The 25,292-nt window shown below is 39.7% G+C and overlaps 1 long non-coding RNA gene across 1 annotated transcript; it reads left to right on the top strand.

Annotated features, from left to right (window-relative positions):
• The first annotated feature begins 842 nt into the window (after positions 1-842).
• Positions 843-7,723, top strand: LOC140257128 (uncharacterized). Its single transcript, XR_011904997.1, has 4 exons — positions 843-917; positions 4,954-5,064; positions 7,323-7,429; positions 7,645-7,723. It is a non-coding gene; the product is annotated as an uncharacterized lncRNA (long non-coding RNA).
• Positions 7,724-25,292: the final 17,569 nt, after the last annotated feature.

Here is a 25,292-nt window from a genome sequence, read left to right on the forward strand (position 1 = left end):
AGGTGCGGTGGAAGAAACCATGCTAGTGTGCAGCTTTTCCTTCAGAAGAGAAACTTTAGTTTTCCATGAGATGCCAGGAGTACCCCAAGTTTGCTGGCAGAGCCTTCCCATGCAACACTTCAACCACCAGCAGTCTGTCCCAGGGGGCCTTGCCCTCAGTGCCCAGATGAGGTGAAGGAATGTGATTGGCTACATCTCACCTGAAACTGGATTCAGTCTGGAAGGAAATGGATTTTGACATCCTAATAGAGTTGGGATGAATGAGGGAACCAAATCAAGGCAGTCTGGTGGCAATTAAAGTGCAGAATTGTTTCGTGTGATCAGGTGATCATCATTTTGTGATAAGGATTACTGCTTCTTCCTAAGGAGAAAAAAAATAAAACCCTAAAAATGAGCAAGGCAGGATCATTCTATCAGAATGTACCCTCTTTACATGAAATGCATCAATCGACACTCAGTTTTCTGTGAGGAAGGCTCAGCTTGGTTTAAGTCACTTCTTTCCAAATTGTGTTTCAAATGTCATTAAAAACCCCACAGAGGAGATTACAGCAACATCTAGAAGTTGAGGCAATCAGGTAAAACTAGGTGAGGGGAAGCAACCTAGAGGTAATTTGTTAGAGGACAAAAGATAAGCCTGGATGAGTACTAGAAAGTCAAACCACCCCAAAGAAATTATGGCTGTTTCTACTTCAAGATTTCTCACTGTAATAATATCCACACTTTTTCCCTGTGCTTAAATCTGAATATATGGTGAGAATAATTTTATATGCTTCAAAAGGGAAAAGGGGCACAGGCTCCTTACTAAGAACTTGACTACTGTTAATCCTGGTTTTTCATGCAGATTTCAGTTTTCTACACACTGAAGAGAAGTGGGGCTCAGCTTTGAAGCAGATAGTGTTCTGTTGCTGGAATTGCAGGTGAGTCAACTAACAAGTGGGGAAGAGGCTTAAGGTAGTGGCCCTTCCTTGAGTAGATACAATTTGAAAGTTCTGATAAATATCATGGATTTTGAGTGGAAATTTGAATGAATTCTTTTCTGGAGATGGTATGTTACCATGGACATATAATTTAGGTAAATATTTACTGTTCTACTGTTTTGCTGGAAGCTGGAGAACTCGAGAGGTTTAGTTCCTTTGGCTTCCTGAGAATGGCATGAAACATTTACCTCGCATCAAAAGCATATAAAGGAGTTGTTAAACTGTAGTAAGAGATTTTTGTCAACCTGACATTTGGTTTGGCTCTGTCATACAAATTATGTTAATCATACCATGTTCAACAGGAAAATGCTTTCCAAAATTCTGTGTCATGAGTGGAGCTTGCAAGTACAGGTAAAACCAGAATTGTCTTACGAAGGAAATTACATTTGCAAGGGAATTAGGAAAAATGATCGATAGTCTGCTTTTGAGATATCAGCAAAACATCTCTGCTGTTACTACAGTAGCATGAACCCAGGTAAGACAGGAGGAATATGTATGTCTGAGTAGATCCCAGAGGGACTAAAAGTGTTTATCTGCTGGGTGAGGAAAATAGTGGGTTTCTAGAACTATGGGAACTTCCACTCAAAGGTGTGAACGTTGACTTAAAAAAAAATCTGTAAGAAGTTTCAGGCACTGAAGAACTGAAACAAGAAGAGACCGCGTTAAACTGTAAATAGGCCGGGATCCTCTAATTCATCAGAACTCTATTGAATGTGACAAGTAACCTGTTATTGTTAAACATGCTGAGAAGAGTTTATGACTTAGTCTGACCATCATGGACAGATAAGGTGAGAATCACTGATGTGAGAACCACATGTTTGATCTGGACTCTGAAAACATCTACTTGCTTGTCTTCTGCAAAGATCTGAGAGGGTGTTGACTTCCTGTCCCAAACAGACCTGCAAATCAGTTTTGAAAGCTCAAGTGATCTCTGAATCATCATTTCAGTTGTATGTTGGGATACAGAAATGTCAAGTGTTAGCTGCTTTTTTTGGTGAGGTGGAGCTTTGTGATGTTTATCAGTAATACACTTCCAAAATGAGTGAGCAACTGCAGGCTTAACCTCAACCAGAAGAGACAGAAATCACCACCACAAGTTTATACCTTTTCTTCAGTGACCTTTTATCTAACCATTTCTACTATTTAGCAAATGATATGCAAAGGAAATGGTTCATACAAATGAATACACATTTAAAAATGTAGGTTGGCTTTGATGCAGTTGAAATGACAATGCAGATTGTGAGAAAGATATTCAAATGGAATGACAACATTTTAAGTATTTGCAAATCTAGAAATATTTGATGAAAGCATTTATGACTAGCTTTGAGTAATTAATAGATTGAATACATTCACAGTCTGTCCACAGTTATTCACATAAAAATAAGGATGAAATTCGTCAAATACATTGCTAGCTACACATTATTCTTTTACTGACTCTAAACGAGGCCACCCATTGCTTACTGCTTTTATTTAATTAAGGAAAAAAATGTAGGAGCCCTCCGGTTGTCAAAATATACTCCAGCTAATTCATGTTCCCTTTAGTGCTCAGCAATTTAGCTGAATAAAACTTTACAGATTGTTCCCAGTGTAGCTTCTTGTTGACTAGTTGCTGGCCAGAGCAACCTGTGTAACTGAATCTTCAGACTGAGTGTCCTCACATGTGGTGTGGTGTAACTGCATAGCCCAGTCTTGTAAACATCAGGAAGGAAGCAGTACTCGTGCACCACATATTTCACTTTACCATACTAATATCAGCATCACAGATTTTGTTCTTTACAGTAAGATGGTACTGGGTCTAATGTAGCTTTGAGCATCCCTTCTTTAGCAGGAGATAACTACAAGATTCAGTGTGACACAGAAGGTAAATTACATTTTATTGCTCTTTTGTTTGCAGCCTACTGGAATAAAATTTCCTTGTACCCTCAGGAATGCTTTATCTACTCCTGAAACATACTGCAAAAAACATTTGGGAATAAAATTATCTGAATCTTCTTTAGTTAATGACTGCTGTTTGCTTTACTAGTTACCAGATAAGTAGGAAGTAGAAGCAGCTAAGGTTTAGTCTTCAAAGTGCTCCTTGCTGCCTGCTTTTCTTTCCCTTGGGGAAGAGAGAAGAAGAGACATAAATGGCTTTGCCCGATTTGGGAATTACTCTAGGTAATAAGGTGACTCTCTTAAAGCCCCTCATGAAAGGATGTATTTTCCTTTCAACCAATATCCTATCTTCGTACTGAGAAGATTACCTTACTGGAGAAGTTCAACTTCTCATCTTTCAAGCAGGGGGGTGTTCTTTTTGCTATAACAGTAAATAAAAGTTAACTCCATACAGTTATTAAACAAAAAGAAATTGATGTTATAGTTATTACATCACTTTGAAATATCATTGTCCATCCAACACAGCTTCCTTTCCTAATGCAGGCAGCAGATTGATGTGTTTTATCCTAATAAAGTACTGATATTCTTTCTATATGTACACCTTACCTTATTGTTCCCTGGGATTAAAAGCAGAATAACTCTGTGTTTGAGAAAGTTTTGCCTACCTATTGATGCTTTTCCAAAACAGAGTGCAGTCTCTTCTTTTGTTGTTCCAAATGTCAACACCCTGCTTTTCCCTTGGATGAAAGCAGGAAAGAGAGTTGTGGATAAAGAACTCTGATACCCCATATGCACCTGGAGACACTCCGCTTTTGGTTGCTGGTTGTCTTTGAAGACCTGGAGGCTGCACCAAGGCTTGTCAGCTGTTAAACTCTCCTCTTCAAGGATAGAAAAAGCTATTTATTTATTTATTTATTTATTTTTGTCAACTGTGTACTTTTCCTTTTGCTTTGCTGAAGTTTTGTAATGAATCTGGCTGCAGGAGGAACATTTGGCTGCTTAACAGACGAATTCACTGTTGTAGGAATGGGGACAGAAGCAGGAGCATGAGTGCTTCCTCTGGGTAACATCATATATTTTTTAATGTGAACCTGTTCAAATTACTCTATTCCAACTGATTGCTTAGCAGGGGCTGTCTGGATAAGAAATGTGATCCCGTTTGTCACAGAGCCTGTCAATGTGTGAATGGAAGTGCCAAACTGATTTACAGTGTTTTAGCACAGCTACTCCTGGACAAGCGATGCTAGAGTTACAAAACAATTAGTGTGAAGACATCAGGGGTATTTTATTTATGAAAGGTCTGCTCATGTTCTGTAATTGGGCCAACCCAACCACAATTATTTATGGACTGCAGTTGACAAATAATATTCTCAAGGAGTTAATTACATTAAGCAGTGACAAAGGAAATCCTAAACCATAGAAGTTTCACAGCAACGACAGCGTAACCTTCATCACTGCAGCATTCAATGGTACTTCCATCATGAAATTTTCTATATTCCTCCTACTTCTTCCACAGGATGTGGAAGGATCACATGCAGAGCAGATGATGCTCCTCAGAGTAGATGCAGAAGGTGAACAGGTGCAAGATTTTAGCCCATCAAAATCTAGGAAGCAGAATGAATAGGCTCTGCTAAAGGTGATTTAAATTAACCTGTTCTTCCTTGATTTGCTGTGGAGCAAGGACGTATGTATGTGCAGTGCTGCGGTTCAGCAAACACACTGCTCATATTATCTCAAACTTTACAGGTGGTCTTTACACCCTTCTTATTCTTTGGATTAAGACCAATCAGTCAACTATTATCTGAACACCAGGTTCTCTAAGGTGCCCTGTCAGAAAACCACAATGCAGATTACCATTTTATTTCCCTGAAATGTACAGTTTATTTTGCAGATGATGGCATTTGCTGCTGTTTTCATATAGCATATATATATATATATAATTTTATTATTTTTAAGATTTTTTTTCAGAGTTGTCAATTGAATTTAGGTATCTGTTCTCAATGGATTGTGATGGACTGTGGTAAAATAAGGGATTGATGACTTATGCATATAAACATGCTAATAATTGGAATCTGATAAAAACCTCTTTGCCTTTCTTTAGACTTATTTATAGCAATGCCTTCTGACAGATTTGAGTGAAACTGAATCCAATCCAGAGAGCTGGGACCTTTGTTTTACTGAGCAATTGCTTCTAAGACTTGGGATGGTACAGGTAAGCTGAAGATTGCTTCCTTAAAGCCTTCTTAACTTTTGTATACTATGTTTACATTCTCATTAAAATGGATAAGCTTGTATATAAGACAGTAAGTGCTACCGATTTCCTCAATAAACTGTGGGTTTATAACAACACTGACTATTTTTGGGAGAACCATGATGCTCATTGTCAGAGATGTGGATGAATAGAGGCCAGGTGCTGGTGGTGCCTGGGAGACATCAAGCAATGGCAGGTGAGAGAAAAAAAAGAGTCGAGTGGTAAAGTTACTTTGAAATTGATGGCACAAATTTTGAACTTCATGTGAAAAGATAAGATGGAACAACAGCCCCATATGTATAAATCACACCAATAGACTTACAAAGACAGGGCAGATGCAATACTAATTTAAGAAACTAACATTGTCTAGAGAGGTGTGGATGTACCATCTCTGGCGGTGTTTAAGGCCAGGCTGGATGGGGCCCTGAGCAGCCTGATCTAATACTGTGGTAGATCTAGCCTGTGGTAAGGGAATTGGAACTTATTGATCCTTGAATTTCCATTCAACCCAAGACATTCTGCGATTCTATGAAAGCTTCCCTGAGTCTAGAAACATCTAAGATGCTTTAAAGAGGGCTATCTGAGCCTTACTTTTGAAATTAGTCCAACATGTCCAATAACTTCCTTATTTTTTTCTGATCCATAGATTTACATCATTGTCAATTTTTAATGTAATTTTTATACTGAAAATATTCCCACAACTGTCAAGCTGCATACACTGTTTCTAAGTACAGTGGAACTGCTGAGCAAATCTGAGCAGAATATAGACTCTTAGGAAAATATCTGGAGCTTAACTTTTTGTCCTGATCTAATGAAGGTTACTGTGAATCTGATTGTGCTCATACTGAATTACTAGAATAATGTCTCTGAAAATACATGTTAACAATGCAGGTCCATGGTCACTGTCTCCTATTGTGTTCCAGTTCTTTATGCTGAGGCTGACAATGCAATTGTGAGAAGATGTGGGTATAGTTTTTGTTGAGATTAAACAAACTCTTGCTGGATCTTTTTGACATTCAGCTGTTGCTGAAGATGTTAAAGCGAAAGTAAATGTATTAATCATTGGTAACAAAGCAGCCTAATCCATGCTGACCTACAATTTGTTTAGGATCCTTTGGAGCAACACAGAGATTAAAGTATATAAGAAGGAAGAGGTAAACAGTGGGTCAGAGATTAGAAATGAAAAAGGAAAAGGCTGGCTTCCCCCAGACCACACACTAATAGTGGATCTTTGGTCAGTGATTGTTAGAAAATGTTTCATGTTTCATTTTCCCCTAGAACCTTAGAAACAGAAGGTTTGATTGGCACTTGTCATGGCTGATAGAGAGACGAAGATGCTTTGGTAAAAGGGAGAGGGAGGCAGCCGTGTCAAAAGCAAAAGTAGTCAAAGGATGATTCCTCCTTTCTGTGGTTTTGTCTCTTCCTAAATTATTCAAATCTGGGTGACATCTGAGGATAACTGGCATTTTGACACAGCTTAAAGGATTGCCTCACTAACTCTATTGAACTAAGGCTGCCATCCTTTAAAAAAATTTATAAAGAGGCAGATCTTCTATAATCTGATATGTATACAAACTAAAGGCAGCTTGATTCAGATGTCTTAAATATTTTGGAAGGAGAGGAAGTAATTTTATTAATTTTGTGACGGATTGTCATCTTCCTCCATCTGCAAGAATGCTATGTATTATTTTTAAAAAAGCCTTTATTTGATTTTCTTTAGAACATCTATAGTTGATTGCAATGCATCTGGTGCTTACAAATCCAAGCCAGGCCAGCTGGATTAGTAGCAACAAATGTAGGGAATTTTGGTCGAAAGAAGGTACCACACCAACTGGAAATCTCCTCTATTGATGGTCCTCCTGATTATGGATTTTTCTTTTAGGGTCAGTTTTCTTTCTTTTTTCTTTTCAGAAAGCAACCGTGTCCCCCCCTTAGTGCTTTGTCTGAACTGTGCTGGCTGGTGTAAATGGGCTCCCCAGGGTTAGGAACTTCTCTGTCATTCTAAGCTGCCATTTTACGCTTTGGTGTCCTCTTCACTTATCCATAGCCAGAGCCAAATCCTGCTCCCTCTGTTCACAGGAATCATCCCACTGAAATAAATAATTGCATAAATTTAACAGGATTAGATGTCCAGTGGCATTCTATGCTTATCAAAATTGCCCACCAAAGCCCATGCTTCCCACACAGTTACAAACATCATAATTGTCTGTATTTTGCAGGAGAAATATCATCACATTTATTATTCCAATAACATAGACCACGGTATTTTGGCAAGGTTTCTAATTGGACAATGAAATGAGAACACTGCCAACACTGGAAAACAGAGGTAAGCACCATTTTACTTGACAACAGAGCTAGGAAAAAAATATGCTTTGAACTACAACATGGTATATTTCTTAACTGTTCACCTTGGAAGGGCAAATAAATAAATAAATAAATAAAAATACACACTTAGTCTGTGGTCTTTTTTTTATTCCTCTCTGATTTGATGTAATTCTTACTTTCCATTCCCTTACATATGAATTACCTTTTATCTTCTAGTGTTGGAAGAACCAATTGAAGATTCTTGTGGAGAAAAAGACAGATTTTGCACAAAGGATGAGATTTCTGACCTCTCTAGAAGGCCTACGGGAGTCTCTTCTTGTAGGCTTGGGAAGATGTCCCAGCCTTGATCAGAGAAATCCCCAAGAAGCAAACCAACAACAGGAAGAAGAGGAGAAAGAAGCACAGCTTGATTCAAAACCCCAAAAGGCTCAGATCTGTGTTGTGAGAGTACTTAAAATACGGTCATCTCCAACTCCCCAAGTGGTGAGTTTTTACATCTAAGCTTGTCTTAAATCTTTCAAGAGATCAAATGGAAACAGGGCAGACACACCCTTTTGTCTGCAGCCTATGCTAGAAACAGGAACACATTTCTGAAGATCATGTTCTCTGTACAAAAATATATTTCAGCGTTCTAGAAAGAAAATAGAGAGTCTGTTTTCAGAACTATGTACTATACTCAAAATATAAGCAAGTCTTCCTTTTAAACTAATGAAATAATTGTGTGTATGAAATAATTGGGTTGTTGTGTGTGATTGCCTAGAAGAAATCCTGAATCTGCACCTATGATAACCTGAATTTGTGCCTGCAACATAAAGTTATGATTTTTTTCATGTGTAGTATAAATTGTCCTGCTGTGTAATGTTTTCAGATATGCTATTTCATCTCGTTAGAACTAAAAACACCCTTGCTGACATCCCTGTGCAGTTAGCATTTTGTCTTTACAGTCTCCAGTGTTAGGTTCCAGATTTAAATTCGTCATTGTCAAATAAAGCAAAATGCTGACCCACCAGAATGTCCTAAACCAGAATTACTTGTCCAGATTGCTGGAATCACTGGACTTCAAGTGACGATTGCATGATCTGTATTTCCCTTAAACTGTGAAATTACATTCCTTTTATGGACCCATCATGGTAGTATTGAGCCATTAGATACATCATACTACACTTGTCAGCCAGCCTTCCCTGTTCATCGTGACTGTAAAGCATATTAAGCAGACAATAATAGTACCCTTCATGACAATTAGGTTGTCACATTTTGCAGTCTAATACAGTTCTTTGCTTCTATATCCGACAGGCAGGAGAGAGCTTCTTCAGAACCCAGGTCCTGTATGTAACACTTGCAGAGAGAATGGTGCCAGGGACATTTCTTCCTTCTCTATTTTAGTTTCCCTCCTTGATTCTCCCAGTGTGGTACCTATGAAAGTCAGTACAGATGCCTGGTCTTCAGCCATCCACACTCCATCCTGCAGTGCCAGTTCCTGGAAAAGGCAGAAATGCGCTGGCAGGCTGCATAGTGACAACACACAGTGAAAAGAGAGTTGTTCAAACACTGTCTAATGGACTTAATCCCCACTTCCTGCCCTTTCAGGATAACAGCTTAGTTTCAAAAGCAGTGCAAACTAATACACAACTCCTAGGAAGAGTTAGAAAAAGTTAAAACGTCCATCAGACTGGAACTAGTGGCAAATAAATGTCTCTCAAAAGGCTAGAAAGGTAAAAGACACATTTCTTTTGTGAGTGTTTCAATCTACCCAGTGACCTGCAGCCTGGCCATGGCCAGGCATGAAAATGCAGTCTGCCCAGAGCAGTCCCTACTCTCCTTGCTTCGGTGGCCCAGCTTCCTCACTACTTGTGTCAGGGACAGGTTGGCATGCAAAGAAAACAGCAGCTTTGGCCTGTAGGATGTTAAAGTTAGTGAAGGCAAACTCATATTTGTTTGTGTATCTTCTTTAAGCCCAGTAAGTATTTTAACAGGCAATTTCAGGTGTACCATCCTTATATTCACCTCTTCTTGTAGCTGTTCCCTTTACTTGTCTGTATTTGTAAAGAACAAAGAACAACCCTAACCCTCCTGAGATTTGCTACTTCTTTTCTCAGGAAAGTCCCTCCAAGTGTTGTGGGTGGATATTACTTTATCGTTGGCTCAAGGCCACTTCCTGCTGCATCAGAAATGCCATGGCCATGGAGCAAAGCCATGGCCTGTGTTGATCAACTTCATACCTGCAAGTTACATGCCAGGTGAGTGGTATTCATCTGGACCACTCTAACTTTTTTTCCTTGTCAGTCCTCTTTCAGGTGGCATTAAGCCAGCAGAAGGGCATTAATGTAGCATAACTCCTTGTGTTATGTTTGGCTTTCTTGACAGAAGTACAGCTGCATGTCAATGCCTAGCTTGGATCCCATCTGCGGGGCTAGTGAACTGCAACAGCATGTTCTTCTGTTAGCGATCATAGCTTTGTCATGTAAGTCTTTTGAGGTGTCAGCATCAAAACTACCGCAGAGATAGGCATATGTGCAAATGAGCTGTGGGGTTTCTTGCCCCATTGTCATCTGTATGGTCTGCCAGCACTCCTCGTCTGGGCAGGGACACCCTCCTCTGAATCACTGCTGACAGCTCCTAATAGTGCAAGCAGCAGCCCTGCAGCCACTTTTCCCATCCATGCCTGCTGTCTTCAAGATTCATGCTGAAAATGCCAACAAAGCAAATTATATGCTATTGTACAATCATGCTACAATCATTTCTGTAGAAAATGTGCCTTTAATAAGTGCATTGTAAGAAGTTCCCTTCTCTTTTGTGCTTAGCATAATGAACCTTCAGACAGCATTTATAAGAAAGCATAGCAGTCACTAACCTCCTATTTCTGTGTTTATTTATCCGGCAATTTATATTAAGTGACAAGTATAATTAGCTTTTTTGGATAAACATTAAGCAAACGTGGAATATTTAAAAAACATAATAGGGCACCCTGCAGTGGTTATCTTTTTATAATACTTTATTCAGAAAAATATATTCCCAGATCCCACATATTCCTCTCCTGACATTGCTCGCTGGCTGCTGTTTCAAGGTCCTTGCTGAGTTTGTCTTCTGGATGGTAGACGCCCTCAGGAATTATTGCAAGGCCTTTATCTAACATAGGATTTAAAGATGTGCTGCTAGGTAGTTTGGCCAAATTAACAGTTTCTAATTGTCCCATCAAAACCAGGCAGCTGGACCTCAAGACCTCATTGCAGGGAGGTTCCTGGTGGAGTAGAAGCTGGGACTTGGCATGAACTACCTCAGCACAGGTGCAGGCATCAAGGAATGGCCCAACACTGCTATATTCAGGTGCACATAGATGACACAGTATAGCTCCTTGTTGCCAGGGTTCACCTTGTTGGTGCTCCCAGGCCTAACTGCCTCACACTGAGGAGAGCAAACATTGGCTGTGGAGATGTGTGGCTGCACAGAGCTTACCTCTCTGAGAAGAGGGCTGATGGGTCTTTTTCTGCTCAGGCAGAAATGTTTTCTATAAAGATGTGTCCTTAGTTTAATGAAGAGGTTGATATGAATACAGAGCTGGCTCCTTGCTGCTCCTACATTCTGCCCTGAGCTCCTAGATATGAGTCAGGCTGCATCTCCCCTCTCACCCCCAGCACATTTACCTCCTTCTGGTGGAGCCCAGCCCTGGAAACCAGTTATCCTTCCAGGAGCATTTGACCCTTACAACCTTGTGTAGCCACTGCACTGCTGTTCCTGCCCATGGAAGAAGGTTGGAGTGGAGGCTTCATTTGCTCATGAACTTGTAAGTTGGAAGTGAGTTTTCACAGGCTGTTTATTTAGTCAACAGTGACTTTTTTAACTGGCAGTTTGGAACACAGAACTTCTGTCTGCCTGGAAAATCCTACTTCCCTCTATTAACTACAGAGGGAGCCTGATGTGTCCTAATTAAGGCTACGTGCTAACACTGCCTAGTAAGAAATATGTCCCTTCTGTAGGCCAAAAAGAAGTTCTTACAAAGCCCTCTGAGTTGCCTCCTAGGAGCTGTTAGCTTTGCTCTGGCAGAGATGCCAGTTGGAGCCATGTGTCCTCTCTGGTAGAACATCAGCACAAGTTCCAGGGCTTTGCAGACTTGAAACAAGATAGAGGCAATACCTTTCACCAGATGAATAGCAAGGGGAAGCAGGAGGGAGAAACTGTATTTATGCATCATATCTTTCCTCTTTCACATCTCCACAGTGAACATTTGGACGTTGTTTATTTTTGGAACAAAGAAAATGCAGGAAACACCATCTGCTTCTGACAAAATGAGCAACACTTGCTAAAACAAAAACAATGCTGTGCATTAAAATACCTCTGAAAGAACATCAGGCCACATTAAAACAGACTGAATTTTTGTTGAATATCAAAAATATGGATATAAAATATTTAAGTGTTAAGTATTATATCTAAAATAGATGTGTACCTAACTAAATCTTAAACTTAGCCCCCAAAATAACTTATATTTTCTGTGCAAAGTCAGAAAATGAGTAAGTGCTTGTTAATCTGTCTCTGTCCCAAGGCATCTGGGACAACAAGTGGAAGTTACAATAACAGGTTGAATACATCTTGACTTCTGCAGTGTTGTAAGTCTATTTTTTCCATTATGCGGTTTGATCTGAGCCGTAAATCCCAAATGGTCATCTCAGATATTTTTCACTTGCTCACCTGCTTTTGTGAAAATGGTGGATAACGGTGAATGTCCTAATCTTCGCTCTACTCTGTAAATGGAGTCCTTTGGGTTAGCTTTCTAACTTAGATGGATGTTTTTAAGAGTATTTCTGATCTTATCGTAACTCAACACCATAAAAAGAAACTCCCAGGGATGATACAGCAAAGAGAGCATCACTCTACTTTGTGTGGCATGGATCTTCTCTCACCCCTTCTCAAGTGAACTAAGAAGATGGAACAAGACATCTTTTCTGTGATGATGGCATTGATATAGCATATAAGCTATTTGAATGCTGCTAACTTTCAAGGGCTTCCTCTGTAAAAATGTTCCTTCACCTGGACTATCACCTACACAACAGTGCTTTAATGTGACTTCAGACTAATCTAGTCAGGCTAATCTAGAATAGTCTCTATTCTTGTTGGACCACTTAGCTAACGAACTACTCGCACAAGTTCTGCTTTTGACAAACTTTGGCAAATTTATAATGACATCAACAGATTATATACATCATCCACATGAAGAAAAGAGCACAGATCTCCTCTTGGGAACAAGAGGAAACCCAGGCCATGGAGTTTTAGAATCTTGGGAAGGAGAAAACCACAGTAGGATCATGTGCAGTTTCTCACGAACAACCTCTGGAACAACACAAATGGAGGTGATGTGGTCGTGTTGTGGATATTTTAGCTAACTTGTGAAGCTCCAGGTAGATATAATGCTAGCTGGGTGAGTGGGCTGATAAGTGAAATAGGGATCAGATGCCATCCTGGTAGCACTGCCTTCCATACCACCTGAGTACTCAGTGTAGAGTTTAAGTCTGTTCGGTGTATTTGGTCAGGAAGACAGACCTTAAGAGCATCTCCATTGACTCTACTTCTAGCCAGAAGTAACAAATCTAGGCCTCATTCATATTCTCCTATTTATTCATGTGAAATTGTATTAGAGCTATTGGTCATGGTATTAAGCTGAAAGTTCATGTGTTCATGTTCAGCCGACTGTGCATTATGACCCATGGATCTTTGAATTAGGAAGTCCTTAAATCTAGTCACTTCAAAGCACATACTGCTTTCCTGTGTTCAGCCAGCTAAACTATCCAGATTACTTGAGATCAGCATCAAAGCTGCTTAATAATTTATCATCCTCCCAAGCAAGTGGCCCTCTGTGATCTTCCTTAGTGATGAGTTTTTCTTCTGCATCATTGACAAAGTCGTTAAATAGGTGTGGGCCAAGATATGGCTCAATAAATATTCTTCATTAGTAATTACATTTTTAGACTGTCAGCCAGTTTTAAACCCACTGAATAGGTGCCAAGTTACTTCTGTGTCATTCTGGTTTCTTAATCAAAATTTGATGTGATACTAAGTGAAATATGCAGTTGAAGTCCAAATCTACTACCTATATCAACCAAACCAGTAATCTTATCCAAAAAAGAGAAATCAAGTAAGCTTGACAAGATCTATTTTCATAAACCTGTGTTGACTGGCATTAATTATATTTCCCTCCTTCCATTCTTTATTAATCAAATCCCTTATCAGCTGCTGCACTGTTTTGCCTGGGTTTGATGTCAAGCTGACAGGTCTATAATTACCTGGGTCGTGCCATTTACCCTTTTTAAACAGTGGCACAACATTAGCTTTCCTTGTTGCTCTAGCATTTGCTCGGTGTTCTTTTAGTAAAGAACCAAAGAACTGCTCAATTTTGTGTCAGAACTCTTCAAAACAGTTTTCCAGGTTGACTGATGTCTAACTTTTTTGTCTGCTTTTTGATGCACTCATGAGCTATTATTGCAATGAAAAGCACTTCAGAATCATCCTATGATTTCATTACATCTGTGAGTTCAGAATAGCAATTTGTTTTTCTTTGATTAATTACACCAAAGGACTATATATGGAAAATTCCTGCTTTCTCTTTATTGATATTATTGGTATTTACATCTTTTCTTCCTACTGTTGGTACACTAGAGACACATTGAGGACTGCTTTTATTTTTTATATAATTTTCCATTGTGGTTATTCACCTTGAAGTACTTTGTGAGTTTTAGAGGAGAAGACTTACAAAGTTACCCACAGTTTTCTTAATTTTCTCAGCACCTTTTAATTGAGCACATTTCCTAGGGTCCATCATATCACCTTCATGACTTACCCAAAAGAGCCTGAGCAATCTGGTCTTCAGAGGCTCAGCATATGCTGGCTTCAAGCATACTATCCTGGGGTAGAATGTGGTAGTGGTGCAGCTTAATAAGTGACCCAAGGCCTAGATAGGCCTTTCCCTCCAAAGCCTTTAGGATACCCTTTAGAAATGTATTAATGATCTCATAAAAAAAATAAAATAAAATAAAATAAAATAAAATAAAATAAAATAAAATAAAATAAAATAAAATAAAATAAAATAAAATAAAATAATAAAATAAAATAAAATAAAATAAAATAAAATAAAATAAAATAATAAAATAAAATAAAATAAAATAAAATAAAATAAAATAAAATAAAATAAAATGGAGAGGGGGGATGAGTATATGATAAAGGGACTGGAGAAAATTCTTAAATATAAAAAGAAAAAGTGGACAGAGGAATTATTTCCTTGTCTCAGTGATATCGGAGGGAGATATGGGAAAGAAAAGCATAAATCACTGCTCACATTCCTCCTGTTTTATCAAGGAACACTTTGTTGTTGCGGTGTTCAAACATTAAAGATGTCTTTTTGGGAAGGAGAAGAGAAAGAGGACAATTGTTTTGTGTGAAGTTCAATTGTTTTTTAGACACGCTCCTGCTTTAGATTACCATTTCACGGTACACTGCACATAAGAAAGCAACCTGTGTCCTTTAGGGGAAAGTGTAAGGGGGTGGGCAGGGTGCTGGCATCGGGGAGGGGTGGGAGCCAGCAAGTGTTCAGTATGTAATCAGATAAAATGAGCTGTTTGGTATTAGTGTGTAAGCATTGTCCAAGCTCCTAGCATCTTCAATGGGCCAAAGCACTCTCTTCATTTGTCACCCCAGCGCACCTTTTGTGTGAATAATTTCCCATTGGTATTACCTAGAGCTTGGAGTCGATAGATGACTAGCCTCTTTGCTTGTACTATTATTTCCAGCAAGCTTCATACATCTACAATAAATGCAGGAGGATTTGCAAGTGGGCTGAGGGAGTATGAGGGACAGAATGAGCTGATAAGGCCTGAGTCTCACAGAAACAAAAGGCTTCCCATTTTGTCTTGACAAGACAGGCACTGCCTTGGAATTGATTTTTGATCAAGTTTTTGCCAGCTGACCCCAGAAGTTTATGCAAGTGAAGAAATAAGCCCCCAAGCACTCTCGTGGTCTCTAGTAATCTTCCATATTGGTGCCAGGGATGAGAGTATCTGTTGTGAGTTGGGTTGTCTGTTTGTTTTCATAAAGCTGGATCACTGATGTACTGAGAGGCTTTTTCTGCTGATGTGTTTATTGCAAAGAAACTACAAAGTATTTAAAGATCCACATCTATTTCAATTGAGCATCTTGGAAGAGAACTTTGTTGCAAGGCCAGAGAACAAGCAGCAGAACTATCAAGCTTTAATATGCCCTGAAGTTTAAGACCTAATGAGGTAAGGTATAATAACTTCCTGTAAACCCTTATTCTTATGCTTGTGCCTAAACAGATAGGCATGAGACAGAAGCAGCACAAATCCGAAAATCTGCCTGACTTTGCAGATGATTATGTTAAAAAAAAAAAAAAACAACAAAAACAGTGGAAAATATATTGGAGCATGTAAAATATGCAAGTCTACTTCTGCCTTAGTAAAAATGAAGACCAGCCTGGCCTGCTGGCTTGCACAAAGCATGGCAGGAAGACATGACTAAACTGGACCATTGGGCTAGCAAAGGAAAAGCTGATGTCAGAAGGCTACACATTTCCGAAAAGTGTGGGGATTTGGCATAGTTTTTCCTTCTTGGCCTTTCTTGTTACAGGGAATAGCTTTAGGCACTGTAAGCTATCTGTCCCTAGCTGTTATGATGGTCACACCCTTATTTGCAAAGAATAGGGTAACATTTGGACAACCTAGGGAGAGGTATCCAAAACACAGGGATGTCTGTGTTTATGTGTCTGTGTGCAAGAGAAGAAAGGTGAAGTGTATAGAGACTAGTTTTAAAACAGAATCCTAATCTTGCCTTTATAAGGTGTACTTCTTTTAAGGGGGAATAAATTGAGTTATTTACAATGCCTCACGGACGCCACACCTGGGAGTTACAGGAGTGTCAGTTGGGGCAGCCTGTAAAAGGAGGTGCCCTTTGGACACCCTTACCTTAGAAGAAAGGTCTTCTTTTTCATATGAAACTGTGTTGCTTTACTTCTGTAGCATGCAAGCAGAGACTTATTGGACTCGAACCTATTCTACACTTTTATCTAGAAGTGGTGGTGTGCTAAATCCACTACACTGCATACAGATCATGGAAAATATTGAAAACCTGTAAAACTGTTGAAAAGCATTTTTATTGAATAAGTTGCCATGATATCGGATAGCAGTATTTCAGAATTATTGCTGAGAACTTGGAGATTTGGGTTCCCAGCCCTGATGTTCAAATGGCCAAGTCCAAGCATAAGGTAGTTTCTACTCCAGCAGAGACAGAGGGAACATAGTTCTTTTTCAGCTCCTTGTAAGTGGTTACTGGATTTAATATTTAATTGAGCCCTGATTATTCTTTCCCTTGTAGCTTCCTTTCTATATGTCTCATAAACATCTATGAGTGGCCAGTCAACAGCATTACTTAATTGGCTGAAGATCCTGATACAGCTTTCCTGAAAAGAAAAGCATCATAGACACAGTTGCCAATTATTCCATTATCTTTATTGACAGCCTAGTATAGTTTGATGTTCTTCAAAGCTCTGACACAGATATCCCATGGGAAAGCATTGTCTCCAGTTAAAGCATGATGCTGAAGAGCAGTGATTTTCTGAGTCTGCTATCACTGTGCTTGCTGGCTTTGGAAATGTTACTTAATCTTTCCATTTCCCTATCTGTAAAAGGGGAATAATGCATTGTTCAGGCAAGGTTAAGAGGGTTAATCCATTGATGGTCATAAAATGTTACAAGATCTTCTTTATAGCTTTAAGAACATACAACAAATGTAATCAAAAATGGAGTGGAAGTTATGGAGCTGGGTAGAAATGGTGACTGTTACTAACTTCCTCCAGTTGCCTCAGTTTTTCTTCTTGTTTTGAAATGACAAAGCTAAAGTCGTCAGTACAATCTCACTTTTATCCTCCTTCTTGCAGCATGACATGGCCTTTCATAGTACAACACAGTAGTGTTTTCTTTAATTCCCTCTGAGTTAGCCTCTGAGAACTTGGCTTTTCAATTTTAATAATATTTTAATGTAAGAAATTTGCTGTATGAGATTTTTCATTTATAGAAAAGCAAAGTAAGCCACCTTTCTCCTCCTTGGGGATGGGAGCTTCTGCCAGCATCAGTGTAGCCTGTGAGCTCTGCATGGTCATGAGGTCCCCTTGCCCTGGCTCTCACCCTGGGCATGTTCTTCATCTTCTTTTTATTTCCCTGACATCTTGCATGACCTTTCCCTGACTACCTTTATGCATACTAACCTGCTGGACCCTTTCCTTCTGCTAATTATGCCTGTTTTTGTGGGGCGTCTCCTGTGTACTTTATAAAGCAGGCAGAAGGAGTGCAGAAACCAGTAACACAAAGCCAAGTCTGTGTATGAAGCAAATACTACAGTTGGAGTAAAGCTTGTAAACAAAGCAACAAAGAATAATTTTCCTCTTTTCTACCACAGTAATGTTACTTTTCTCCTCTGTGGCATTTTGAGGTAGGATCTTACATGCACTGGGCTAGAAAAGTGTTCCAGTACTGGCTGCTGTTCTTTTTATTCCTTCTCTTAAAGGATTAAATTTTAGTTGTCCATTCTCTCGACATTTGGCATAGGGTGACTGACCAATCCAGTGTGAAGAATGCACTCAGTGTTTTGTAAGGCTGGCCAGTTCATCATGGTAAATGTTTTGGGACAGATGCACATCATGCAAGTCTGCTTTTCTTAGGTTTTACTCAGCCCTGTGCAGGTGGAACAGCAATGGAGAGAGAGCATGACTTTGGATGCCCTAGCTCACCAGCTATAGGCTTGCTGGTAAAGACATGAGGTAGAAAAGCAGAGGCCAGGAAGGCAAGGAAGAAGTGTGTACCTGGCTATAAAGTACTGAGCAACAGAGGGACACATGTTTGGATCTGCAGAGCCCAAAGCAGCCTTTTAGGGGTGACTATTATGAGAGGTACAAAGCACATGAGGCCCAGTTTCCCCTAAATTCCAGTCTCTATGACTCCTACTGGGGGCAGTGCAAGCAAGCTTATATTGTAATCTATGGAGCTGTTTTTAAACGATTCTTTATGGAGGAGAATAGTTAATTAAACAGGTGGTTCCATGAGCGGCGCTACTAATGATGGCTGCTTTCCAGGGTCTCTCTCTCGTGTGGATTTCGGGGCTGCAACAAAGGTTGAGCTCATGCTGGGGCCTTTCCCTCAATGAGGGAATTAATAGGGCCTCCCTCCCTCCCTCCCTCTACTCTGCTGCCTATTTTCATGAAACTTGTAGGTACTTAATTCCTGTCAAACCTCTACGCCTCTGTCACACTTGGTCAAAATTGATCAGCAATTCCAAAACTTCCTGGGGATGGGAGGGTAATACACAAAGAGAGAGAAACAGATGCAGGAGAAATGTGACCAGAGAAAGCTCATTCCCTAAAGTAAAAATTATTGCTGAAAATTGGGGTGGAAAATGACGTTATTTATTTGCCCCTTTGGCCACACAGGACACCAGAGGGAAACAATAAATAAGAAGAGATCTTTACCACTGGTGTGGTTGTTCACAAAGTGTGGGTGTCTATATTTTAAAGAGACATTCTCTTTGGAAGGAGGAAATAGGAGTCACTGAAATTCCTTTAAAGACTGTAGAAAACGTCTGAAAGGGCTCCACTTCTTTCATTTCATTTGAATGTGAGCTTCACTAGAGAGTATGAGTATATTTACAGGGAGGTATCATTGGTTATTAAAAGGTTCTTTGACATCACACAGCTGCTATTGTTGAGAGTAAAAGCAACTTCAAGCAATGTGTAACCCAGAGGTGGATTTCAAAAACAGGCATCATACATCTGTGTGGAGTTCTCCATGTTCTGATGGCTTCAAATCAACACAGGACATTCTTCCAGAAAACTCTGCTCTTGTGAAGTACAGCTATTTGGACTAATCATACAGGAGTACGTGACAATATCCTTTGAACTTTTTATGAGTCAAACTGGAGAAGTTCTAAGAGCCTAATCTATCCTTCAAAACTGATTAAATAGGAACTAAATCTTGCCTTTCTCACTGTTTTTTTGCTGGAAGAGATATGTCTTCCTCTTCCCACCCTCAAAATTGTTACAGGGCTGTTTTCTTCGGAACACATTTGAAAGTGAAGTGGCAATGTTATAGAATACATGGGGAGAAGAAATGTGAAGATTTTATTACGAGTAAACATGACACATTTTCTTTTACAGTTTGATATTTTCCAGAATCACCAGATGGCGCCAATGCAGATAATTCTATAAGTGATGTTTCACAGATCGTTGAAACATCTACATCTTCCAAACCAATGTCAGTGTGCAAACAAAAGAGGGCAATTTGTGCAAATTTACTGTAGAGAACTTGGATCCTGGGGCAGTGCTCAGGACTAAGCGTGGTGCAACTCTTTTCCAGAAGCCATTAGTGTCATTAGTGCAGTGGGTCTTCTTTCACTTAAATCTTTATTTGATGCTAGCCATAAGACAGGTACGTGCAAGACTAATTGTAACAGAAATTAGTTTTACCATTTCTTTAAGCTTCATAGTTTAATTTGGAATTCAGAAGTATATCATGCAGTAACAACAGATCTTGGAACATCTGTTGATTTGCACTCAAGAATAGAAAACCCTTCTGCTGTTTTGCCATGAAAAACAAAGATATTTTTTGCTGTTGTTATCATACAGATTTGGTTCATCTGGAGCAGACAAGATAAGAGAGAGTGGCATTTAGGCACCTTTATTTTGTACTGTTTAGGACACAGTTACAAATAATGAGCCTTCCCCCGCTATAGGAACCTTTATTTCACACGTCACAAAACACAACCTGAAGACAATTATGCTCTTTAATAAAAAAAAAGGAGATTAATGTTGCAAGCTTGTTTATACACAAGTCAGAATACCACATTACTACAAGGTTATGTATAATTCCCTTTATCTTTGCAATAAAATAATATTACTGATAATAACCATGATGACAAAAATTTAGATGTTTTTCTAGCCCCCTGTTGTAAACTATTACCTGTTTCCCAGTTCTCAGCCTCAATGAGCAGGAAATCTCAGTGTTTTTCACCCTTCAGGTCCTGAATTGGCCAGCAGCTTCCCTTGAAGTGAAAATTAAGCCTCTTTCAACTGAAGATAGGAAAATGATGAAATGATAGAAACAACATTCTGGGGCACAGAAGAAGTTAGAAGGGAAAAGATAAATCTTAAGAGGAGTTTTAATGCAGAGGTGTTGTGTTCGATACCATTTGGAGACATCACTGGTTCTTTCACTTTGAGCTCATCTTGTGTTTGTGTCACAACCCGACAGTTTGCTCCAATTTTCTCATCTCGCTATCACACTATGTTTGGTGTAAGGAAATAGGGCCAACTTTGTGCAACCCAGTAACTAAGGGTCCTTGACTTCTTGGATGATAGGCTTGGCAGCAAGCCAGGAAAATAGTGATAATTTAGAGAGAGGGATCATGTACAATATTTTAATGATCCAATATTATCTACTTAACTCCATCAGGAGGGAGAAATAGGAAATGGTGAGCCATTTTTATGAAACATGTAATTAGTTCTGGAAAAGTTTGGTATAGCTGTCTGATCTTACTAGAACAAAGCAAGAGGGATTTGGCTTCTATTGATACTTCTGGACTTGGGAGCGCATACGGAGAGTGCTGCTCTGCAGAACTCAAGTCTAAAGAGGTCTTTTTCTGGGACAGTTAAAACAAACAACAACAAGCCCTTGCCACGCTCCCAGACTACTGCCTCACCAGGATGGAGCTCTTATGCATTATACATGTTAAACATCTCCTATTCAGAGCTAACTTTGACTTTGTGCCCTGGGCCAGGTGAAAAGACTTTTCCAAATAAGAAAGAATAACAACAACAAAAAACCCACAAAACAAAACACAAGAAGTAAACCATAAATTGAAATTTCTATAAGAAGACGTTTCTGTGAGCAGCACTGTTGTGGCTTTTAAAAAATAGTTTTCTTTCTGGTAATTTACGAAAATGCTTAAGGAAAAGTGGGGAAAAGAGTTCTTTTATGGGGTATTTTATCCTTTTTTTTGTCCTCTCTTGCAGTCGACTTTTTGGCAAAATACTGCATCTTCAGCCAGGAGAAGTTGGCGAAGTACAAAAGGGCTTTTGAAGCGGTAAGTGTAAATTCAGACTTCTTTTCTTTCTTCCTTTTTTTTTTTTTTTTTTCCCCTTTCTCTCTCCCCTCTCCTCCTGTGTCTGTAGACAGTTAAGCAGAAATAATAAGCACCATTGCTTGCAGTACACGTCCCATGAATTACGCTGACATCAAATGTAACTTTAGAATGGAGGCACGCTTTATTCTTTTTGACGAACTGTTCCCCTATCCATTCTTTATTTACATGTCGTGAGCCTAAGCGCTGCACAGCCAGTCAGAACACACACACAAGAGGGGGGAGAAAAAAGGAGGCCATTAAACAAATTAAAAGGGATGGGGATGACTAATACAGTACTCTTGGAATCTGCAATTTGATTAGTCTGAGTTTAATACACAAAAGCAGCGCCGAAGCAGGAGGGGAGTCGAAGTGCTCTTTAATAACCTTCTACAATTAAATTATGGTGATGAATTTAACTATTCTGTGCTTCTAAAGGGGTCTTATTATCTGATTGACTCTGAAAGAAAGTCAGTATTTAACCAGGGTTCTAGAGTCCAGCTATTGGAAGACATACAGTAGTTTTATGCATTAACAACTATTTTGTTTTGCTGTTGCGTGCCTCTTCCCATTTGAATTCATCTGTGATTTGAGAAAGATGGCTCTTGTGGTTATTCCCAGTGCTTTTGATGGGAGTGTATTCTAGCCCTTTTACTGTACTGCCTAGAGAGTTAAAATGAAAATTGCATGGTTGGGTTTGTCTCCTGTTCTGTATTTTCGTTTGTAATTTGTAATTTTCATTTATAATTTTAGACTGCTTCCCTCTGCTGGCCCTCTCCATTGTCTAACAATGCATCATTCAAACACAGACTGTAATGCATGCTGGGATCTTTGAAAAGGACTTTCACCATTAAATGGCAGTAACATCATTCTGCAGCTTATCCTGACTTCTGGTTTTCTTTCTGCCCTTTCCTTCACCTGCTTTGTCATAGGCCGAAGTCTGAGTAAGATGTTTCATGTACGAAATATTAGTATGGATAGGAATTGAATGCATTCCTTAAAATAGCATTTTTCTTCTCTCTCTCTCTCTCTCTCTCTTTTTTTTTATTCACTAGTAAGTATATTTCCTTCAGTTCTTTGATCTTTCTGAGAGACACAGGGACAGAGACTTCACAATTAGCCTGAGGTTAAAATCAGAGAGCAGTCTTTATTCAAAATAGAGGGATATGATAAAGGCAGAATCCGAGTGTTCCAGCTTTTACTTTTAATGGCCAAAATGCTGGAGCTCCGCTGCTGAGTTTGATCTGAATATTTGGAGAGGATCTAGGCTGAGGGGATGAAAAGAGAGAATTATGCAGAGTACTGACTATTCAGCCAAGGCCTTATTCTGATACCTATTTTCATGCTAAGTTGTATATCTTTCTCTGCCAGTAGTTTCGTGGAAAAAAAAAAAAAAAAAAAAAAAAAAAAAAAAAAAAGAAAAAAAAGAAAGAAAGAAAAAGAGCTAAAAAAAAAGATACTATTTCTGGTGCTGTTTGAGTGAGGGTGCTATACCCAGCACTCGCTTTGTTCCTGCACACGGCGGCTGAGCACAAGGCTGGGTGCTCTGCCCACTCCAGCTCCTCTGGCACGCATAGAGGCAGCGCTGGCCCCGGCTGCTAGGGCCAGATCCTGACATCTCCATTCAGGCTTTACTCAGCTGGCTGGCTCTGGTGAATGAGGCTGGGCAGTAATTTAGACCTCTGTTGCTGTGCAGAGGAGGGAAGAGGCTCGCACCCTCTCTTGTGTTCCCCAGAGTGCTCCCTTCCCCACTGGCAGGTTGAAATGAGTGGGTCTGGGTACTGCTTGCTCTCCTTTGGTGGCATTTTGCTGCACTGTTATTTCACAAACTGATTTGAGGACAAAAGCAATTCACCATGGATAGCAAAGAAGTGGCTAATGCAGCTGAGAAGCATGCAGGAGTGCTTCTAAGCGCGAGCAACTTCTCTGTCAGTCTGCTGTTGAGTGTCCCAAATGGCTTAGGGAGTCTGAAAATTGCTGATTTATGTTGGTTGTCCCCAGGAAGTACGAAAGCATCTGGAGACAATTGATGAAATGAAATAAAATAAAAAAAAACACACCCTTTCATTCCTGTGGAGAGGAGGTGGACACTTGTGCCATGAGGATGGTGGGATGATTTCTGTCCATCCCTACATCAAAGTATTTTTTTGACTGTGAGTGCTCATCTGCCACTGTCTAAGTCTCCAGGCACTGGTGATCTCTATAGCTCCATTAACCACAATGCATCCATGGACAGGTTATGTGCATTCGGAAGCTTTGCTGTTTATTTTATAGCCATGACTTTTACTCATCATGATCTATTCTTGCCTCTATGAAAGGGCAGTTAAGATCAAGTACTTTAGATGAAGGGCACTGTATAATTGTTTTGATATTGCAGTGTATTGTTTTGTCTTTAACAGTAAAATCCTTCCTCTTATTTATTAAATCATAGGAGAACCTTCCCCTTGAGCCAGTGATGACCGGCAAACATGATGTCAGTTTTTAACAAGATGCCAACCAGAGGTTTAAGAGAGATGATTTTCATCAGAAGCTTTTATATGACTTGCATAGCATAAAAATACATTGCAAGTAGCATCTGTGGCTCTTGCTTGGTGAAAAGGGCAGCACGCTGCATGAGACCTGGGGATGCTGGGCTGAGCAATACTTCCTTTTAAGAAGATTGTGCTCCCAAATTAACTTGTTCTGATGCTAAGCATAGTAGAAACAGTGCTGCTGCTAAGCAGAACAATTGCTTTTCCTTTGTAGTCTGCCTGCTGGTTTGTTCAGGCCTGCTTTGTGTTCAGCCTTGGCTGGATCTGGGACAGTGGTTCAATAACTGTGAAGCTCTGTGTTTAGATCCTAGCCAAATCAGTGACACACAAAATCAGGGCAAGCAGTGAATCCCGAATGTGCCAGGTTTGGGAAATCAGCCCTCCAAATAGATGAGCCAATATCCTGTATTTATTTTGCTCTTCTCTGCACCCACTGCACTTGCATCTGGGTATTTAATACATCTTTCCAAACAGCAACACACCAGCCTTAAATTAAATTCCCCAGTGGGGATAGCAAAAACCAGGCCCTTCTTTCCCTGTGCTGTTCCAGCAGCAACCAAACACAAAACCATGCCCTCCCCCCCAATCTCCTTCCCTCCTTTCTCCCTCCCCAAAAGCAATTTGACTGAAAGCAGCATTTGAATGAGGATTTCAAACACTGACTCAAGCTTTCTCTTTAGCTCACCATGTGAGAGCACCGCACAGAGTAAATGGTCGATTGCAGTGAGCACGCCGGGTGTAATTAGGTTCAGTATTTGCTGGGTATTGAAGAAGAGAATGAATCAGATGCACCTAAAATAAATGCAGTAGCACCAAGTAATAAAATATGGGTTTAAAATGAGGATGAATTCAAAAAAAAAAAAAAAAAAAAAAAAGCACCTCTACCTCTTTCCCCTTTGATAGCCAAGATAGAGTCATGAAGTCTGGAAGTGTATTCAGTATGCAGAAAAAAGAAGCAGGGAAACATGGCACGAATGGTGTGGTAAAAGGGCAAGTCAAAAGAAGCAGTTTGATATAAGCAGGAATCCTTCCTTTTCCAGCCCCAGGGGTGCCCTGTACATCACTGTGCTCCTGTGGGTGTTGCACAAAAGAGACCTTGGATCTGTCCTGTCTCTCTCTGTGCCATAAAACCTCCTCTCTGAGCTTCTCAAGCAGGTTTTTAAAGCTGTGATC

Source organism: Excalfactoria chinensis, chromosome 1 (assembly GCF_039878825.1).
Source record: "Excalfactoria chinensis isolate bCotChi1 chromosome 1, bCotChi1.hap2, whole genome shotgun sequence".
Taxonomy (NCBI): Eukaryota; Metazoa; Chordata; class Aves; order Galliformes; family Phasianidae; genus Excalfactoria; species Excalfactoria chinensis.